This window comes from Manis javanica, chromosome 14 (assembly GCF_040802235.1).
Source record: "Manis javanica isolate MJ-LG chromosome 14, MJ_LKY, whole genome shotgun sequence".
Taxonomy (NCBI): domain Eukaryota; kingdom Metazoa; phylum Chordata; class Mammalia; order Pholidota; family Manidae; genus Manis; species Manis javanica.
The window spans coordinates 54,433,830-54,440,140 of record NC_133169.1 but is presented as its reverse complement, the minus strand read 5'-3'; the positions used below and the strand labels follow the sequence as shown (position 1 = coordinate 54,440,140).

Sequence of the window (6,311 nt, the reverse complement as noted above, 5' to 3'; positions counted from 1 at the left end):
GATTCCATCTGCAAAGAGTCAAATATTGTGGTGCAGGACCCTCTCATGACAACTGCCTTCTATCTACTCTGCATTTGGTCACTGACCATGCTTGCTCCACTTGGGCACTGAGAGTTCTTTTTTTTTTAGAAATTATAAAGGTGACATATACTCATGAAAATTCATACTTACAGATTTGTAGAAAAAAGAGAAAGTCCCACTTTGTTGTCTAACTTTCCCTCCTCCCACATATTTCAGAGGAAACCATACCAAATCTAGATTCTTCTCTGATTCTCTACATCTTCACACACACCCACGCCTGAGCACCTTAGACACTGTCCCCTGTAGAACTCATTAAACTTGTCAAAGCAAGCCTACTGATGATAATTATGACCAAGATATGAAGACTGATGGTGGTTGCCATTTTATTGAGCTCTTCTTATATGCCAGGCAATATAGAACATGGGTAGCTTGAATAGCTACGGTGGGAGTATTTATATCACAGAAATGGGCAACTACTAACAATCAGGGTTTTTGTTTCTGAAAAACCAATTGTTAAATTTACCAGCGAAGACCATGCTCATCTTCACTTATTGATGTATCTCCAGCTCCTAGGACAGTGTCCAGCACATAGAAGGCTCTCAATAAATATTTGTTGAATGAATATTCTAATCACAGGCTCAGACAAGACTCCAGTTGATGTACTTTCAAAATGCAACTTCTATTTATTGCTTCCAGACATTTCCTTATTTGGATAATTGGAATACTCCCTACATGGCTCCCCAAAGTCAAACTGACTATGCTAAAATAGATTCAAACCTCAAAACCAAAACATATCATCCTTTCTTCCCTCATCTCTTTTGCCAGCTTTTGTCATACTCAAATATTTTTTTTAGAAGTGGCCCAGTCAAGAAAAAAATAAAAAATGACATAAATAGGATCACACATGTACTGCAGGGATGTGTGTGTGTGCACACAGGGGCAAATGTATCTTTTTGATGGGATCTACATACATCATAAATAATATCTTCTTTAAACAGAAATGGTGGTAGAGGGGAGATGAGATAGAAAGTGTGAATATTGAAAAGGACAGCAATCCAGGCTTTGCTCTCTGTCAGAGGAAGAAAATCAAGCCTGAAAAATCAACCAACTACCCAGATAAGCATAAGCAATTAATGCATTTTAGGCTTCTTGAACCCAACGCAATGTGGTCATGATCACATGGGGGACAAAGACATGCCCGAAGAGGAAAACAGTGGACATTATTTAATCATCATAACCAGAAGTTTCAGGTCACTGACAATTATTATGACATGTAGGAGGATAGATGTCTATATGGCACTACCCCAAATTCCATCTCTGCTTAAAATGCATATAGTTTCCAAAGCAAATTTATCTTTTTCAATTAACCTTCTTGTGGGCTCCGAGAAACCCTTTTGGGTCAGGCTGGACATGGAGGAGATGGAAGGATAGTGGTACTGGGATTGGTTACTCACCAATTATTCTTTAAGGCCTGTCCCTTCCAATACTAGGCAAAAAAATGGGCCTTTGGTTGAATTCTTTTTTCTTCCTTTTTTTAAGGGAAATTCCAGGAAGTGTTAGGAAAACTGTTCCGTTTCTATGAAAAATCTCATTAGGGCATTTTAAATACTGGTGTGGTTTTGTGAGAGTCATACATCACCACTGGAAAATGGACACTCTGTGATTCCTTGCATCTGGGACTTATCAATAATTTCCATCACTGAGAAAGCACCCATTATTCTGGTAGCATTTCCAAAATATCAAAGGCATTGGAAAAATGCAAAGAAGTCAAGAGAAAGACTTGTATTCCCCCTGTAGAAATTAAAGAGAATGAAATTAAGGGAATGTCTAAGAAAATTTCTAGAACGCCAAAGTTTTTTCAGATCAGCAAAATAAATTACCTGATCAAAAAATCTTGAATGGAAGAGTAGAAAAATCAAAGCAGGACATTGTGAAAGTCCACAGAGATGTCAATATTAGAAAAACTTATTAGTATAATTCACAAAATTACAAGGCAAAAGGGAAAAACAGCTCTCTCTCTCCTCTTCATTCTATCCCCCTTTCCTTCCAGAACATTTCTGTCCAAAAGCCACTAGCTGGGTCCAAGAAGAGGTGGGAGTGTGTTGGAACCGGAGTGGTTTGAGAAAGGCATACACAGGGGGAAGGACGTGGGGGATAGGTGGAAGATTGGTTTTACACAAGAGTTAGATCACATAGGAAACTATCTTAAGAATAGCAATCGTCAAGGTTTCTTACTTTCAGAGAAGGGAGTTACTAACATAGAAAGGGAGAAAACCAGAATAAACCTATTGAGTGGGATTGGAGTAACAGTATCACTATAAACTTGGGGTTCTCTATAGATGGACAGATGGATGGACACGTAAGACAGAAACATTACAGAGACAGCAAGGTACACACAGACACACATATTCTCTCTAGCTCAGTCCACTGAGAACGGCTTAGAAGCAATAACACCCAAAGAGCCATACCTTAGAGATCAACCCTGGGTGTCTAAATATCATTCTCCACTAGAGGAACCAGCCTTCTCAGAAAAATGGCTGTTTCTGGGGTTGGGGAAGGCAGAGTACAAGATGAAACTGGAACATCTTGTAACAAAGAGTGAGGAGGCACTCACAGTATGAAGGGGATACACCAAAAGGACACAGACGCCTGTGTGAAGGGGCCCCCGCTGGTCAAATTTGGAATAATACATCAAAATAAGTAAATTCAATAATGATCATAACATGGCAAATTCAGTAGGAAAACATGGGTTCATATGGATATAAATAAATGAATGAATGAATGATAAAGAATGGGATATTTATGCCCTTTAAACTTTCCAAAAAATAAAATTATTTAAGAGAGAAACAAATGACTTGACAGCAGGGAAACCTAACAGGTAACACTTCAGTCAAGTGATCGATCTGAGTATCATCAATAATGGGACAAATCAAAATCATGTAGCACTTGAAAAGGTATAATGAGAAGAATACAGCATATCCCTTCTGTGATGTTTCCAGCCAAAATGCATAACCTGAATGTAATTATGAGGAAGTATCAGATAAATTAAAGTAGAGGAACAATCTACGAAAGAGCTAGCCTGTAATTATCAAAAGTGTCCAGGCCAATAAAGCAAGAAGGGACTGAATAATTGTGCCACCTATAAATCTGAACAATGATTCCACACTGAAGGAGAGTAAAGAGACATAGTAAGTAAATGCAACATGCAATTCTCTTAATAATGGCTTGATTGAGATGTAATTCACATCCAGATGTTTGTTAAAAACTTCAACTCCTAGCTGTTAGGGGCTGGAACATTTGGCAGAACTTGAAATGGGAGTTAGAGATTAGATGACAATGTTACCTATCAAGGTTTATTTCCTGGTTTTGATGGCTGTATTTTGATAATGTAGGAGAATATTTGTTATTTGTAGAAAATATACGCCAAAGTATCCAGGGTTAATGGGGCATCATGTCAGCAACATACTCTCAAATGGTTCAGAAAAAACAGTTATTTGTACTGGAATTAAAAGTTTTCTCTAAGTTTGAGAATGTTTCAAGAGAGAAAAAGATGCACACAAAGCACATTCTTATAAACAGATAGTAAAAGATAATTTGATAATTACTGTTGATTTTTTAAATTATGAAAACATCTGAATAAATGGATATTTTGTTAACAAATACATGTTTACTTTGATACAGATCTCAAACCAAAAGCCAGTGTCATGCTTAATAATGAAATGTAATGTGATCCTATTAAAGTCAGGAACAAGACAAGGATGCCTATTAACACCACTTTAAGTTAGCACTGTTCTGGAATTTCTAGCTAATACAATAAGATAAAGAGATGCGATTCAAAATGAACTTAAAAATGATGCAAATGAAAATGAATGTTCAGCAAGCTCACCAGTTAAGTAACACATACACAAAAAACATACAACTTTTCTATAAATCAAGAATAATCTGATAGAAGACACACTCCAGAACACATTTCAGTTACAATGGAATACCAAACTAAAATGCAAATAACACACTGGACAGTGGGAAAATTACCTGCGATAAGATACTCTTTGCATGACCAATACGACAGCCATTTAATAATGAGGTACTAAAGGCAGAAACCATCAAGCCATTAAGAAAAATTAAAATGTCCTAACAATGAGCAACAGATAGAAGTTAATTTCCTAAAAGAAGAAATTAAAATAGCAATAACAAATGAGAAAATGTTCAATATCACTAGTTATTAAAAATGCAAAATAAAACAGTGGCATACCATTTGTTTTTGTTCTCCAAATTGTCAAAGACTTTAAAAAATGATTATGGGTACAAGTATGTAGAGAAATCAGTGCTCTTACTGTTTGTGGTGATACACATTAGTACAATACTTCTAGAGGACAGTATGATAAATAGACAAATAGACAAATAAACTAAAAAATTTAAATACTTTCTCTTTCAGCTCAGTAATTTCACTTCTAGGAATTTACCTTAATTAAACATGTATATAAAATTTAGTTTCATGAATGTTTATTAAAACATTGATTCTAATGATAAAAAAGTCAGAAACACCCTAAAAGTCCAACAACAGAGGACTGGTTGAATAAACTACAAAATTTCAATATAATTAAATATTATATAGATAATGAAAATGCTGCATGAAACATTTTCATGAAAGACAGCTCAATGCCACTGACCATAATAGGAATCCCTATGCATAAAAAAACTGGTTTACATATATAGCTACATGTTAATACAGTCATTCTGCTTGTTCACATTTTGTAAATTTCCAAATATTTATTTCACAATCAGAAAACCTTATTTTTAAAAATACTCAACTCCACACAAGCTAGATGAGTCTACAGCAACCAGTGAGAAAGAACAGGGCTTTTTCTTATTGACAAAGTTCAGTCTGAACCGAAAGTCTGATGTGGGTACCAAACCATCAAATAACTGAGGACTCTGGCAGAAGGAGAATCAACAGCTGGGAAGGGAAGAGGCCCCTTTTACTCTGATGTTCCGACAGAGCTCGGAGTGCTGTGCTCAGTTAGAAGAGGGACACTTAGAGAATATTAATTCCTGGGAGAGTCCAGATGGTTCTATGATTAACAGCTAAAGGAGATGAGGAGATTTAATCCACTGAGAAGAAGAATTAAGGGGAATATTAAAATGTCCTTCAAATTTTTATCTTGTGGGGGCGGAGCCAAGATGGCAACATGAGTAGAGCAGTGGAAATCTCCTCCCCAAAACACATAGATCTATGAAAATATAACAAAGAAAATTCTTCCTAAAATAGAGACCAGAGGACACAGGACAACGTCCAGACCACATCCGCACCTGCAAGAACCCAGCGCCCTGCAAAGGGGGTAAGATACAAGCCCCAGCCCGGCGGGACCCAAGAGCCTCTCCCCCCGGCTCCCGGCAGGTGGAAAGAAACTGGAGCGATTTTTTTCTTGGCGAGTGCTTTTTGGAAACCTTAACCGGACAGGGACCCCGGTGCTAGGGAGGCATGGCAGCAGGACCGGTGAGCAGGTGCCTGGGACCGGTGCCTGAGGACAAAGAATATCGCGCATTTTTCCCTTTTTTTTTTTTTGGTGAGTACTTTTTGAAAGCCTTAAAGGGACAGGGACCCGGATGCCAGGGAGGCAGGGCGGCGGGACCGGTGGGCGGGTGCCTGAGACGGGTGCCTGAGGACAGAGAAAATCGCGTGTTTTTCCCCTTTTTTTTTTCTTTATGGTGAGTGCTTTTTGGGAGCCTTAAAGGGACAGGGACCCCAATACCAGCAAAACAGGGCAGCAACACTGGTGAGCGGGTTCCTGAGGACAAAGAAAATTGCGCGTTTTTCCCAATACCAGGGAGGCAGGGCGGCGGGACCAGTGGACGGGGCCCTGGGGATGGAGCCTGAGGACAAAGAAAATCATGCGTTTCTCCCCTTTTTTTTGGCGAGTGCTTTTTGGAAGCCTTGGAGGGACGGAGACCGCAATACCAGAGAGGCAGGGCAGCAAGAACGGTGGGCGGGTGCCTGGGACCGCCGACTGAGGACAAAGAAAATCACACATTTCTCCCTTTTTTTCCTCTTTTTGGCGAGTGCTTATTGGAGGCGTTAGGGGGACAGGGACCCCAGTGGCAGGGAGGCAGGGCAGCAGGGCCGGTGAGCCGGTGCCTGGGACCAGCGCCTGGGGCCGGAGAGGGTCACGCATTTTTCCCTTTTTTTTTTGCAAGTGCTTTCTGGAGGCCTTGGAGGGACGGGGACCCCAGTGCTAGGGAGGCAGGGCAGCAAGAACACTGGGCGGGTGCCTGGGACCGGCGCCTGATGA

General features: G+C 39.6%; 1 protein-coding gene across 4 annotated transcripts in view; it reads right to left on the bottom strand.

Annotated features, from left to right (window-relative positions):
* Positions 1-6,311, bottom strand: part of LOC118972705 (putative histone-lysine N-methyltransferase PRDM6) — a 359,903-nt gene that overhangs the window by 147,196 nt on the left and 206,396 nt on the right. The gene's annotated exons all lie outside the window — the stretch shown is intronic.